The sequence below is a fragment of the Chrysemys picta genome, chromosome 11 (assembly GCF_011386835.1).
Source record: "Chrysemys picta bellii isolate R12L10 chromosome 11, ASM1138683v2, whole genome shotgun sequence".
Taxonomy (NCBI): domain Eukaryota; kingdom Metazoa; phylum Chordata; order Testudines; family Emydidae; genus Chrysemys; species Chrysemys picta.
Window position 1 is genome coordinate 42,359,569 of NC_088801.1, and position 16,181 is coordinate 42,375,749.

Here is a 16,181-nt window from a genome sequence, read left to right on the forward strand (position 1 = left end):
AGTGTATACACTGCTCTGTTGCAATTTTATACAATATTCTAGTATACATATATTTTTAAAATCTCTGGATAAACATTCCTCCCTGGCACATTCTGGTTTACGGAACCAGAATATGGCTTCCACTATATGCCAGTTGGGGGCCCAAAGCATACAGTCTTTGCAAAGCTAACCATATTTTACAGCATCATCAAGAAACACACCGGTGCTTTATATAATTATAATGGCTCCCCTCCCAAGACTCCTCAGGGTATTATAAAGTTCTTTCATTTACTATGTGGGTAATTCCAAGAACCTCTCACCTGAGGTACTCAGTATCACCCAAATAGTAAATGAGAGAAGTTTATAATACACAAAAGAGACAGGCAGGGGAGCCGTTATAAATATACAACAGCAGTGTGAGAACCCAGTGGAAGAAACTGTAGATAACTTTCCAACCTGCTTTAATTTTGGTTTAAATGTCCGAAGAAAAGACTTATTATTTAAACCAAATACAATATCACATTTATATTAAATTTGGTTTAAATCATGTATTTTCTTGTGACTATTAAGTCTGTATTAAAGGTGGCTGAGGACTGTTTTACATTCTCTTGTATAGGCCTGCCAGTGTCACACATGATTTCACTTTTCAGCAAGATGGCAACTATCAACACTCAGCTGAAAAATACCCACTACAGTGAAAAATGTGTGATAAGATCCCACAACACTTGAAAATGGTACATTCCACTGGAAAATATTGATTTTTCCATGAATTGTCCAAATATTGGTTCAACTGTGTTGATTTTGAGAAGATTTCTAACTTATTTTGAATGATGAATTGGATAACTTGACTGGCAGAACATCTTTTTTTTTCAAAGGAGATGCAGGCTCATACAATGGAATGGGCAGCATGCTGTAGTGAAGATCTCGTAATACACCCACCTGGATTTCCTAAAGAAAATACTTCATTTAATAAACTGAGAAAAGATTTCCAAGGAGCGAGAGAAATTAATCTAGCCAGCTTTCAGAAGTTGTCTCTAGAAGCTTCATCTCCTGTCTGCCTATCAGGAGCTCTCAGCAGAGCAGTGAAAGCAGCTCTTAGCTCCAGTCATGCAAACCCTTACTCGTGTGTCTGCCAACAACTATGAAAACAAAATTTTTCTAAGTGCTTACCTATCCTGCTGCAGCCCTTTGTTTACTCAGGTGAGCTCTCCTGGATCTTCCACATTGGGGATTCAATTTATACATTCCCCCACCCCCCAACCTGCCTCCTTCTCTGCCATGACACAATCAGCCATCCTCTCTATGCTTTATTTCTCCACACACAATTCCCACTTAAAGCAGCAAAGAGTCCTGTGGCACCTTATAGACTAACAGATGTATTGGAGCATGAGCTTTCGTGGGTGAATACCCACTTTGTCGGATGCATGTGATGGATGCATGCATCCGACGGAGTGAGTATTCACCCACAAAAGCTCATGCTGCAATACATCTGTTAATCTATAAGGGGCCACAGGACTCTTTGCTGCTTTTACAGATCCAGACTAACACGGCTACCCCTCTGATACTTAATTCCCACTTAGTGTGTTTTATCCTCAAATATCCACTACCCTCATCCCATCTACAGCAACCTGGGCTTCCTCATGCTCCTTATATACTTCCCAAATTCAGCATTCCCCCTAAACCACATCAATGTTCTAACATACCCCATCTGACTCCCAGCTTCTACCACTCACCAAACTACCACAAATCTCTCTGTTCACACACACATATTTCAAATTTGCTAGCCATTCTAAAAAATAATTCAGAGGCAGAAAAGTTAAAACACAATATTTACTATCCACTGTATTATTTTTGGTGTCAATAAGACAGAAACACTTGTTTTCTTACAGGCATTATGGTCTAGCCAAAACTGTTCATGGATACAGACAAACTTATGCTAATCCTGTTTTATTTGTATTATGTAAACACTTGGTGACTTCCTATCTAAAATGACTTTCTCATGATGATGCATTTGACTCTAGGAATGCAGTCTAAGGGATATCAGTTAGCATGGCTTCTTGAGAACTCCATGCATATTACAATACCTTGAAGTTTTGTGGTTAACAGTTGCTTTTACAATATTTCCTCTTTTCTTGTTTACTCATTGTTAATTTTATTATACTACTCTAAGCCCTGTTCATTAATCAGCCTAACCATCACTTCAGTGGCACTTCCTTAAGGGCTAAAATGCTTTAATCTTTGAAATTTAATAAGGGTTCAAATCTCATCTCAGATCTACCCATACACAGGGTAAAAGTGAAACAACTTACGCATTTTAGCTGGTTGCAGCAGCATAAGATCAAAAGCATAGCAAAAGGCCCATTAGTTTAGATATGAATTCCATACTCCAAAAGGCCTATTAGGACAGATATGCATCCTCTGAAAAAGCTTACTAGGACAGATATGCTTATTCCCAAAAAATTAATCTCCAAAAAAGCCATGCTCTGGCCAAAGTGGGAAGTCAAGTCTAAGCTCTATACAAAGATAGCAATCCATATGTGAAATCCAACATTCAAGGACTTTATATAGATTAATGATAACCTGTATGAGATTTTTGTTTCATAAACCAGTTAAATACATTTGTCCATAGAGGTAGCTATTTTCTCAGCAGAAATTAAAGTAATATATATGGGTAATATTCTTTAATAAGTAAGATGAATACAATGTAACAAAAGCTACAGTTCAATAGTTGCTAGTTAACTATTTCAAAACATCATGTAGGAAAGAATGCAACTAAATGGAAATTGCTTATACAAAATGTGAAAAGCAACTGCAGAACTTTATAACGTGGTATGCTTCTCAATATAATTAAAAACATATCATATCCTGGTTTTATCAAATGAGCCATTTCACAGGCAAAAGCTCAACTTTTGACATCCAGCTCTTTATTGAGAAGCATGTCATATGTGTTGATCTAAGACCCTGTTGAACTCAGGCTATTCTCCATTGGTGATGTCTCATAGAGAGGGTAAGATACACATTAATTTTTGGATAATATATCAAAATCTATAAATACTGGTTTCTCCATTGACTTCAGAATAGGGTTCAAAATCCAGATCCTAAACTGCAGGCATTTCACAGATTGCGATTAGGTTATCTCAGAAACCACCTTACCCCCCTTCATCTCCCAAGACAAGTAACTTTCTGGTTCAAACTACCAAGCAATGAGAACACAGCATTCTTGAAGGTGAGACCCTGGCTTTGAAACTCAAATTTCTAAGAAATTAGAATGACCCCCGCACCTGATGGTGTTCCGTGAAGGTTGTGCTGGCAAGAATTCAGCTGCAGGATGTAGCCAGTAAAGTAAACGCAACCCAGAGCTGTCAGTCAAACTGTTCGCTGGGCTACCTTAACAGGTCCATGCATGCACAGAAGAAATTCCTTATCTAAGGAGTGGGCAGTGCACCAAAACCCTTGGCACACCACCAAAGTAAACTGAGTAAGGCAGCTGTTACTCTAACCGCACATTGTGAATTTAATGGTAATGCAGGATAGCGCAGCAAGGCTGCAATTACATGGAACTCAGAAGACGACCTGTAGTCATGAATCGTATGAAAGGCACCTGCTAACCAATGATAATAATGTTTGTTCATATGATTGGTGCATGGACCTTTGTTGACTGGTTGATTGTCAGATAGTAAATATAAGTTGTGTGCTTTTGGTATCTTGTTGGAATTATCCGCTGGACAGGTTATACCACCATGACTCTGTCTGATCAGCAGAGCTCTGGTGTTCTATAACCTCGTTTCTTCAATAAAGAGCTGTTTATTATTTGCCAAGACTCCACAGGCAGGGACCAGACGGGTAGCAGATGGAAACCCATAGGGAATACTATCACTTAGAAAGTCCAGGCTGTATAGTGACCCCAACTTTCAGACCAAAATGTAAAGCATATATTTTCTATAGGGCCTTCCCATAGCATCAGTACACTTATAAAAAGATACTATACACAAAGTTATGCTCTTCTGCCCCTGAAGAATGGAGGGAGTTAAACATTAGGTGAAAACCCAAGATAGATAAATAGCTGTGACAAAATGCTTTAACCACCGCAGCAAGATGTTGCCATACATACAGGCCAAGTATATACTAGATCTCAGCTACATTATTTGTGATTGCAACAATCATAAATAGGATATGAGAAATGGTGGAAAATATATATCTGTCTTTCAGATGTGGCATAAAACTGACATCCTGCCCATTTGTTGACATTAAAGATCCCACTGCTAAGGCTGCATTTTATTTATTTTATTTTTTCACAGAAAAAAAGGGCCATTTTTCATAGCACAAAATGGTAAATTTTGTGGGGCAACGTTGCATTTCATAAACAGATATTTTAATAGACACTGTCAACCAAATAATGCTTTATAAGGCACTAGGAATGATTCAGTGCATGTCTGGAAAAGGTGAAAAGAACTTCTATTTACTTTGAGCTTGTTGAAATCTCATTGTTTTCTCTAGGGGGGGCTTTGTATGTGGGTCAGACATGATTCAGAGACCCTTTCTATCATTTTTCCCGTCTTCCCATAGTGCAGCTAAAGCAAGGACCCTGCCCTGAAGAGCAGACCATTCAGAGCAGCAGGGGCAAGAGAGAAAAGAAAACACCTTGTTTACACTACAGTGGTAAGTTGACCTAAGTTACGCAACTCCAGCTATGTGAATAACATAGCTGGATTCGACGTTGCTTAGGTCGATTTACTGCTGTGTCTACAATGCACTGGGTCGATAGGAGACGCTCTCCCATTGACTTATCTTATGCTTCTTGTTCCGGTGGAGTACCGGAGTCAACGGGAGAGCAATCTGTGGCCGATTTAGCAGATCTTCGCTAGACCCGCTAAATCGACACCCAGTGCATCGTCAATCCCTGGTAAGTGTAGACATGCCCTCAGGAGATCAGAAGACTACTTCTAACCAAACAAAATCCCTTTGGCCCCCTTTTAACCTCTGTTTCTTTTTCTGTCCCTGCTCCTTGTCTTATTCACGTGACACCCACACACTCTTTGTAGTCTGTCCTGTGCAGAGCTACTAGGATGATGGGCCCTATTAGAAAACTCTGTGTGATGATGATAGTTACAGTTTAGTTTAGTTTAGATCTAAAACAGGTCAGCTTGCTCTAGGTAAGACCCCATTCTACCTGCCCTCTTCACTTTCATTTTTACCTCAGCAAAATCGGTTGAACAATAATATCCACATCTCTCGGGTGTTTCTACATTCATGTACAATATGTGAAAAACTGGTGACATTTTTGAATTTTGTGTTTCATTCATTTTTTTGTAAATGGCAAACAGTCCATTTAACATTTCTTGTGAATCTCATGACAACCATTAAAGTAATACAATTTGATCAATGGCACTTCTCTTCACTCCCAGAAGCTGGGGTGTCAGAGCTGGTTCTTTCCAAATCCCAGTTCAATAATTTTGTAATGTCACTGGGCACGATCAGATGGCTGCTGCCTTCCACCTGCAGGCAGCTGCAGGGAGAATTTAAGACAAGCAAAATTTGGAATTTGGAAAACACCAAAACTGAAGTGATTTGTGTGTTAATCTGTGTACAAAATGCTGTGGAGGATCTGTGCATGAAGGGTGCTGTACAAATGTCAGTCAGTAATCTGATTGTATTTCCTGCTCATACATATGACGAATATGCTGTTGGGGCTTTAAACTTCCAGCTGAACACTGTTTATCTCTCACATAATGATAATCACAATAACTATGAGGGGCTACATCAAGTCCAAGAAAAAAAATGACTAGAAAACTCATTCTGGATTGGGCAGCAAGGTGACACTCAAGGAAGATAAAAACAACCCCCCACCTTTGCCCCTCCCCAAGTAAACGGAAGTAGAAGCCCATTGATAGACACAAGCATCATATGATCATACATCATATTTGGCAGAGTGTTGATATAGAAACCCAGTCCATAGACAGATCCACATAAAGGTCTGCCAAAACAAGCAGAACAGCATCTGGCATAGGCTGGGCTGCCCTTATAGCATGAAAAAGTGCCTCCTTTGCCAGTTATCAGTGTCAGACCTTTAAAGCCACTATGATATCCTGTCTCAAATCCAACCTTAAGACTCAGTTCTACCAGCATGCCAGTAGCACAGTCCCCCATGATAATAGCTTGACAGATGGCAAGCTGAGACTATGGCCACTGATCTGCTTATCTGACTGCATTAACAGAACAGAAACACACTATATCTACAAATTCTGTATCCATCTAGTATATGGGGGGGGAAAAAAGCATGTATTACTGTTCCCCCGTTCCATTCCTTTCCCCCAATTGTTGGCTTCATCCACCTGTTACATCTTGTCTTGAACAAAAGCTGTGAGTTCATTGGGGCAGGGACTGTTTTTTACTATATGCTTGTACAGTGCCTTGCAAAGAGGGGCCCTGACTTGGTTAGGACCTCTAGGAGCTACCATCATGCAAATAAATAATAAAACGATACACTGAGGGTACACCACTCAAGCGAAACAAAAGAAATTGAAATAGTCTTGAGTCAAATGGCAAATGCTACTGACATAAGGCCTGATCCAAAGCCCATTGACTACACTGTATTTCAGATCAGACCCATAGTAACTATGCTTTCCCACTGTGGAACAATTGAAGGACCTACACATGAATTTTTTTAATGGCTTGAGGTTGGGGACACAATGGGGGAGTGGAAGGAGAGAGACTGGTACTGGCTTGACAAGGAGCCTAAGGGGGATGAGTGAGAGACTAGGATCGACTGGGCAAAGGGCCTGGAAGGAGACTCTGATGAGGAGCATTATATGGAGTGGAGCTGGGACTTGAACAAGGAACCTGGAGAGCATGACTAGGACTAGCTAGTCAAGGGAACTTGAACCAGAATGAGGAGCCCCACGGGGTGGTTACTGGGACTGGGATGAGGATCTAGGGCTTAGGAAGAGACAGGACTGGCAAAAGGACAGGCTTGAAGAGACACAAGCAGAATTGGGAGAACAGGGACAGAAGGGATTTTGTCCTTTAGAACATATTCCCCTCTAGATCCTGGAATTGAACCCAGGACTTCTAAGCCTGGTGTAATCAAATATCTGAAACCCAATGAAAAAATATGCATGCGTCATTCCCTGCTAGTTGCTGGTCCACAGGGAGGATGACAGCCTGTCCCCGCTGTCAGTTACTTTGTTAGCTCAAGTGGCAGAGGTCTCTGTGGTGAATCTAAAGGTTTCAGTTCTGCTGATGACCAATTTAGGGGTGGGTATGAATCCACATGATGGAATTTTTTCAGTTTATTCTTTTAAAGAACTTAGTTTTTTGTGTTTAATTTCCTATGTTAAAAGAATGTTAAGGTTGAAAAGTCAAGTACTCAAAAGTTAGAAAATGCCAGAATTAAGGTTACCTGTGCAACATTAATTCAGTCCCGTTGAGCATTTGTATTATCATACAGTCATTAATTACATGATCACATATCATTTTTTTCCACCTCTCCCTCATTCAGTGAACAGGATACACCTTAATCTCTTTGTGCCTCAGTTCTCCAGCTGTAAAACTGGGATAATAGTATCCCCTCATCTGAAAGGGATATTGTGAACATAAATTCATTTATGTTTGTGAAACATTCAGATACCATACTTATGAGCACCATAAACAAGCCTATGAGGAAATTAATAATTCTGTATTCGGAGTTGGGTTTGAATAGTGTGTATAAATAATAGGGCCACACATGGAACTATTAGGCTAGAAGAAAGTATTGAATAGCTGCTCCTTGAGCTATGAGTGCCATCCATTCTGTGCACTGAATGAGGCAGGGTCCTGTGGAAAAAATAGCATGTGATAATGTAATTAAGGACTGTTTCATAATGCATACACACAAGGGGCTGCACAAACAACCTTAATTCTACAATTTCCTACATTTTGAGTGGTTAACTTTGCAACCTTCATTTTTTCTATTTAGTTACTTTATGTGTGTGGATGGGCAGGTGCATAGGTGTGTGGTGGGGAAGGATGTAATATATATGTAAATATATTGCAGCTCTAAAGAAAGCAGATCTATTCACTGGCCTGGGTACCGCTTCAGTAGTGCTAATTTGGGGCCAAGAGACTTTTTTCAATATGTAGTCAATAAAGTAACCAGGGATCCCAAATGTCTATCAGGTATTTATAATTCCACCATCCCACAGACTATTTCAAATACGCTGTTAAAGTGCTTTAAAAATCAAAAGTACAGCACTAATTAAAATCCTTGAAAGCTGCCACTGTCAGAGAATAAAGGAGCTTTCCTGCAATAGTGTTCACAAGAGCTCTGATAGCAAAAAAGATGCTATCTGAATTCCAGGCTGGCTTTTCCACCTGTATTAATATTTTGTATGGAAAAATAAACTGCTTTGAAAAGTGCATAGGGAAGCAGGAAATCTGGAGCCTAAAATATGGTAGTATACACAAACTCTTGCTTTATAATTGTGCACAGTATAGACCATCTGTTTAGCAGTTAAATACACTCCCATTTAAATGAGTAAGTACATTTAATGGACAAAGTATTAGGATCACTGAAGGGTGAAGTTTTATAGTTGCAGTATGTAAATGCCAGAGCAGAACCACTTGTACATTGTTACTAATACACACCTCTAAAATAACGAAATGTACTACTTACCTGCTAATTACTGAAAACTGGCTTCTTTTAAGCAAATTATTACAAACTGGGGTAGACTGAAATGAAAGTCTGATGGTCTCATAGCCTGCATTCCACTAGTGTAAATCAAACTAGAGATTTGCTAAGGCTGTTATGGACTCTTTGGGTACCCAGAAAGTGAAATATGAAAATAAATGATGTAATGACTTCACTTTGAGTATTCATTGTCATTTCAATCATCTTTTAAACAAGACAGGAGTGGAGAGAGCTTTCCTAAACACCTTCACTAATAAGTTGCCAGCATTTAAACTACAATTAGCTTATAAAATGGTTGATATGATCAAGCCATATGGCTAATATAATTGATTTGTTCATATTTTTTAAATTATGAAAAACAAAGCCAGAACAACAGCATAATAGAGTTTACAACTTTAACTAGAGGTGTCTATTTAGTTAGACAGTAAATAACTGTCTTCTTTATGTTTTAAAGGAAATATTATGAACAAAGGGGAAGATGGATCTAGATAAACCTGAATTATAGAAAATAGCTTTTTGAAGGACTGAGGAAAGAAAATATACTTGATGTTTACATTACCTAAAGAATAACAAAGGATGCTTAATCAGGTTTAAAAAGAAAACTGATTTTGAATGAATAAATTCAATCTTCTGTGAAAAGAGAACAGAATTAGCAAATTAATAATGTCTAATTCTGAAATCCGGGGTTGTGTTAACACCACAATAAACAAACACTTTTAAAAAACATAACTTCCCTCATATTGTGCATGTATAACACTGTCATCACTTAAACATTATGGCAACCAATTCTTTGAGGAACACCCCAGTAGTACAATTTTTCACGGAAGGACTGAGTTTGGAGGGTATTTTTGTTTTGTTTGTTCAAAGACTATATACATATAGGAAGAGGCACTATTGGCTCGATTTTTAGAAGCGCTGAGCATCGATAACTCTGATTCACTTGACTGGGAGTTGTGGGTGCTTAGCACCTCTGGAAAGCAGAATATATGTTTATATTTTAAAAGGCAAAAAGCCTCCTATATACTTCAATGCAACATTTCCGAAATAACTTTGGCTCCAATTTGTAAGCGTTTTCAAAGCCTACCCCTACAACTTTGATTCTTTCTATAAATTCTAATGCTAGTTAACTGTCAAATTGAGCAGATTTCCCCCCCTGCTCATTGACTCATACTCAGCAAAACAGATAGAGACCATAATAAATCTGCACTGGAAAATGTATTTTATGACTGCCTACGCTCTTAAGTTTTTGATTCCCTTTCTTAGTTTCCTTGAGGCTGCACTTTTGTCGTCTTTACCTGATTTGCCACCCTCTCTATGTGAATAGGTTTCTCGAAATGAGATGATTAACAGACGAAAGGTAACTTGGTGGTGGAGCGGAGGGGGAAACCTTCATTTTTCATGCATGCCCATTAGTTTTCAAAAGCTTATTATGAAGGAGTGTGGCCACTAGTCTCTTACTGATTTGTGTATGATGGGAAACCTACTTCTGTGAAACACAGGGTTTTTAACCTAACAGAGTAGGGTTTTCATACACAATTGGTATGGTTCTGATCGCTCTCACATATTGGACAATAAATAGTTTTGCCTCTAAACGCCAGGAGAAATTGAATTCAATTAGGCAAAAGCCTCATTTGCGTTGTCTGGAAACGATAGACATGGCTTTAATGATCACTTCACTTCTGTGAAATTCTCTACCATTGATAGTACGTGAGGTCTCATTAAGTTCCTCTAAATGGAGTTTTAATAATGTGTTAATAATATCTAGTCATTGTTTAAAATATAAAGGATTTAAATTCAGATGTTATTTTCTTTAAATCGTCTTACCTACCTATATAACAGTGCTTGGTGAAAAGTGAAATCAGGTGTTGTATATTAATTACAAGGAGATTCATGCATTGTCACTATGTAAAATACAGGACTCCGGGATAAGTTCTGTGCATTTCCTTTTACCCTGAGAAAAACATTTACAGAGCCCATTATATATTTAATAAATTCCTGTGATCTGCACGGGGGTTCGACTTGCAGACTGCATTCTGATCTCCCATCAGATAACACTTTCATCAGTGTTTGCATTTCTAGTCCGAAGGGATACTATCAAAATAAAGGGACTCCTACCTCCCTTCTCCCGCCCCCCATTTCCAGTCACACACATCCTCACACTACCAAAAAAGGGCAGCTAGTCCTCTTTCTGATCTCCACAGGGATGTCTGGAAGAGTTTATCAAAGTCTGGGAATATATTAAAAAGTCAAACTGACGCTAGTGAAAGGATTGCTTGGCAGAAATGAAATGAGGCTCTCCCAAATATCTGTGTAACCTGCTGGTCTCGAGTCCCTTGCTGATACTGCTAGGAGCAAGTGGAGCCGCTTATTAAGATTGAAGAGCTCAGCATCCATGCTTTTTAAAACATAGTTAGGCTTGCACACATTACCTTCCTCATGTATTATCGCGCCAGTAAGAGGGAGAGCCAGAATAACCGAATATACTTTGTTATTAAGACATCAGCTGTGTTTGCCCATCCCCCTATGCCCGTACATATTGAGCAGGCAGGACAACAGGGGTATAATAAGAGTGATGCTACCTTGTAACGTTTATCGGGTTGTTTCTTTATATTTTTCTTTTTCTGCAAGGTCTGACCTGACCTTTGTTGCTGGCAGCTTTGCGGAACGCCTACACTGGCTTTTACTGTCTCGCGTCACTGTACCTGGAAACCAGGCCGGAAACCGGACCTAACGGGACAGCAAACATTGTATATAAACTGCAGGGAACCAGCTGCAGGCGCTAACGGTGCCTTGTACTCCAGGTTACCCCAACGTCAGCTGCGGGCTGCATTTCCCAGTCAGGGAGAAAACAAACAACACGAAACCCGCTGTTGAGCTCAGGCAGTTCAGGTTTCCTTGTACATCGTTAGGGTAGAGAAAAAGAAAGTAAAGTAAAAGTGCTTCACAACAAAGAGGAGATGGTTTCCCCCCAAATCCATTTTGTGGTAGGTGGGCCATACCATAAAAGCCTCCTCGGTGAAATACAAAACAAGAATGGGAAAGACACCGACCTGGTGCCCCCAAAATAGAAAATTTAAGAACAGCTCCTACTTTGTATTCCAGATTTCCAAGGCCTTCATTCAGATTGTGTTGCAATTAACAACTCCCTGAAACTGCGGGCTAGAGGTAATAAGGGTATGATTGTCTTTAGCTGCGAAGATCATACATGATTAATAATTTACCAGGAACTTACTTTCACTTACTCAGAGCCTATAGGCTGCAAAGGGCCTTGAGAGATTGCTTTCCCACTGGTAAAACAGACTTCTCTCTATCTAGTTTCTTTCTGCCTTGTTACTATTATCATGTGGATTTTAATTTTGGTTTTTTAAATAGTGCAATCTTTTGTCAGTTATACATCCTGGCGTTAAAAATCTGGGTATCGTTTTCACATAAAAGAACTGTCAGCCACCTCATATGAATTGCTGCACAATGCATCATCCCCTTTAAAACTCCCCTTGACATCCAAGCATTTGGAGTGTTGTAAAGATCTATCAAAGCGGTTATAATTGTGTTTTGGTGGTTGGGAGCCAAAGTGCAAGAAGAGAGAGACTTTCACGGGGAAGGTGGAGTGTGCTACCAAAGTAGCTTTAAAGGACACAACACGTTACCCTATAAAGTAAACATTCAGTGCACTTAACATTCCACCATGCCCGCTGGCAGCAGTGGAGAATTAAGGACCCAGTCCTGCAGCCTTTACTCACAGGAGTCCGATTGATTTCAAATGAGAATATGGGTGTTACTACGGATTACTCGTGTGAGTAAATTTGCAGGGCCTGGTTTTTCTTTCTGATGTGGTCATTATTTATTTTATTTAAGCTTCACATGATTGTATTGATGCAAAAAGGGAAAATAGGCAGCACAGGAACATATCAGGCGATAATACGTCTGTGCAATAGTACAAAGGGCAAAAGAAAATATCACAGGAACCAGGAGAACAAGAAAATGGATGCTAATCATTTTGCTATCTTATGAAAAATGACAGACAGCTAATGAAACATTCAACGAGAAAAAACGACCCCACAACATATGATCCTATGACAGTGATCAAAAATACCTTGGTCAGTTTTCTGGCTTTCTCACCCAGGAATTCCTTGCTGTAGTTGCACAAATGGATATCTATATAAAACTGTTCATTTATTTTCTAGTATTCATACTTTTTCTGTGATTTATTTGCTATGGTTCAGATTAAACTTCAAAAGGACAAGAGTTTGACAGATTTCATGTTCTCAGAGAATTTTTTGATGATTTACAAAACTTGCTATTAATTTACCCAAAAGCTTTTCTTAAGTTTACCATGTATGCGAGTTTATTTGTGCTGTATTAGAATAACTACTACACTTCATTTTTAAACGTCCAGTGGTTTCATTTCAGACAAATGTTTAACCAATTAAAAAGAAAGGAAAAAAACAGGAGAGCCCGAATTTAGCGTTGAGTGTTTCCGAGAAGTGCTGAAAACCCTCAGCTCTCATGAATATCTTTGTAAGCTGAGGACCATAGTACCTTCCCTAGAAGCACTACATCTTTCAGATCCAACCCAGAGGGAGGGCTGGAGAAGAAATTCATTCGAGGTCCTATGCTCTTGCCACCTATAGTAATGCCAGACCTCACACTGACTTCAGTGGGAGTGGGAATCAATCTTTAGGAGGGCAATTCTGCCGCCCTTACTCACACCAATAATCTTTACTCCAGTGAGTAAGTGATGCAGGATCCTATTTTTGTTGTTAGTCTGTCAGAATTATTTTTAGCTGAAGTGACGTTCGCTTCAGTGGAAGCGGGATCCTGACCTATTCCTTGTGTTGTATTGTTCCAGTTTAATAATCCACTGGTATGAAAAGATTGTCAAAAGCTATCCAAGTGTATTGTTTTAAATCAAGTCTAACCCGGTCGTTGTGCTTTGGAAGGCTTTCTCAGTACTACATTCCATAAAATAGTTTCTAATAGTTTTCAGCTAAAGCTTAACTTTAAATCCATCCCACTACCGTGTTTGCATACTGAGCTGACATAGTAACATCAAAAAACTGTCCCTCAGTAAACCCTAATTGCCTTGTTTGACCAGCATGGTGTTTGACGGTTCCATGTAGTGTATACTGTCTGCTTTGGTGGATTGCTTGCAGATAGGTTATTTACATTTCTCTACATGGATTTTGTTACATCTTCCTCATTATTTGCAATCTCAAATCTCAAAATCCTCATGATAAACAAGACAGATCCCCAAAGCAAAGCTTGATGTAACCAATTGGTAACCTCTTTCCATCGAGAGAAATGACCCTTTGCAGCCACCTGCTGTTTTTCAGCCTATTTTCCAAGCGCGTGCGCGCTCTCTCTCTCTCTGTGTGTTTCTCTCGGGTTTCTATAGCACCCAGCCCCGTAGTGGTTAGTCCTTCCTCCTCTATGGTGTTGTTCTCTACTTTGACCAAAAAATTCAAGTGTAAAACTTCCGGAGGTGTTGAGCAGATCTAATAGCTGCTGCCTTTTCCTTGTGTGCTTGGCGTACGATCTTTGAAGAATCCCATCAAACTAGTTAAACAAGCCCTGTCCTCTCATAAATCTACGTTGGCTGTCTCCAGTCAACATTATGTTTATCAACATTTTACCTCACTGAGTCCCAAATATTGTTTCTAATATGATACTCAGCTGCTGTTTGGATCATTTGTCGTTTTCTTTCCTGTGTGTTGTATTATTTTTCCAATTCCCGGGAACCAGCGAAGGTCTCCTGTAAATATAATTTAAGATTGCACTACGTTAACACATGTAAGTGTATGTTATATGAGCCAGATGTATTCAACGACTATAGAGACACCAGAATAGTGCAGAATCTTTCCATAACTATTTCCATTGTTTCATCCTAGTTGCGCCTAGCTAACTCCTCCCTATCCCATCAAAGCAAATTATTGCTGGTTGAAATTTTGTCATTGACTTCAATGGCAGTAAATTCCATCATCTCATGATCGTTTCTTAGCTGCTGTCCATCTTCAACCTCTTCTCTGGTTGGAGCTGCCTATCCGCTACAAAGAACTCACCACCAGCTTTTTAAACGAATTTGGTGTGTGTTTTATTTTCTTTTAAGCTGAGAAGCCCCGCGGTACATATTGTGTCATTGATTTTTAAGTACAACTGCCAGTTGAAGCCAGTGGAACATTCTGCTTGCGAATCAATGGCACAATATGATCCTAAGTAATCAGATGGAAATTCTCTGAACTGGCTAGTCATTATTTTTGTTGTTCCTTTAATTATCCTTTCAACTTACTTCTGATTATTTTAATCGTGTCTCAGAACCATCCATTCCAGATGGTTTGTAAATGTCATCTATTATCAAATCATTGGTATATTATCAAAATTGCAACCTCTGAAGCCTTTACAATACCCATTTCCTATACTTCAGATAATGTTCCTGGATAGAACGAAGGAAAGGGGCAATATTACAACCTTGTATGTGGACACAGCGATATCGCTACACGTACAGGAGGTTTTTGACATTTTGTCTTTGAGCACCGCAATGCCCTCTTTGGTCACCGAAATCAATGGAGCCAATTTCATAGGAAAATCTGATAGTTTGAAATGAGAGAGCTCTGCTTATTAAAGCTGGTATCCAACGGTTTGTAGGCAGCAAATAAACAGTAGCTGCAGTTTCCTATCCTGGCTCGTAAGAAATCAACCCAAATCATTCCAAAATAGAAATAACGTGTTTGCGATGGAAAAGTCGACTCGTTTCTGTTTTTATCATTGAAGGGGAATTAATGCATGTGAAATGGTTTTGCCAGATGACAAGCCAGGAACAAGAGGACCCTTTTATAAAGTGTTATCAGAATGTCTTTCAATATTTTGATTGGAAAATGGAAAGTGAAAAGTTAGAAATGTTTTTTCCTGTTCTCCGTTTTGAGTTGATCCCCAGGATAACTATTCAATAATCACTATACATTTCAACTGCCTTATAGCCATTGAAAAACTGAGCAAGTTTTATTGAAGATATTTTTAAGAGTGGGTCCTTCATTTGGAAACTCTGTTCCACCCAGGCCTTCCTGGCAAGTAAGCAGATAGCAAAGAACGCTAGAATGACTCTATTTTTAAACACATCCGACAACTCTAAAAGTCTTGGTATAGTTTGGGGGATGACTGGCTTACATTTCAGCTCCTAATGATTTGCCGTGGACGGCGGGGGGGGGGGGGGGGAGAGGGAGCTGCTATTTAAAGACAACCTGAAATGTTCGATTGGTCATAATCATTCTTAAGCTGATCTATGCACTATTATTCGACAGTTAAAGACCCAGCGAAATCCATACGTGCCTGTTTTTTTCTCCATAGCTTATGATGATTATTTTCTTCTTGGTTAACTTTAGCCTTTTAGAGGTAATGGTAGAAAATCATGTTATTATATAGCCCTGGGTAATTAGTACTTCCCTCTGTCACTGCGACGGTAGCGCAGCATATCATGTAAAACCGAAGTGTCAAACCCTGTACACCTAATCTTTTCCATACAGAGACCATTCATAGTTAATGA

The 16,181-nt window shown here is 39.3% G+C and overlaps 1 long non-coding RNA gene across 1 annotated transcript in view; it reads right to left on the reverse strand.

The window, feature by feature from the left end:
- The window catches only part of LOC135974262 (uncharacterized), a 45,673-nt gene extending 33,906 nt beyond the window's left edge, over positions 1–11,767 (reverse strand). The window contains exon 1 of the long non-coding RNA XR_010591479.1: positions 11,224–11,767. This is a non-coding gene — a long non-coding RNA (uncharacterized LOC135974262). The remainder of the gene's footprint in view (positions 1–11,223) is intronic.
- Between the last annotated feature and the right edge of the window lie 4,414 nt (positions 11,768–16,181).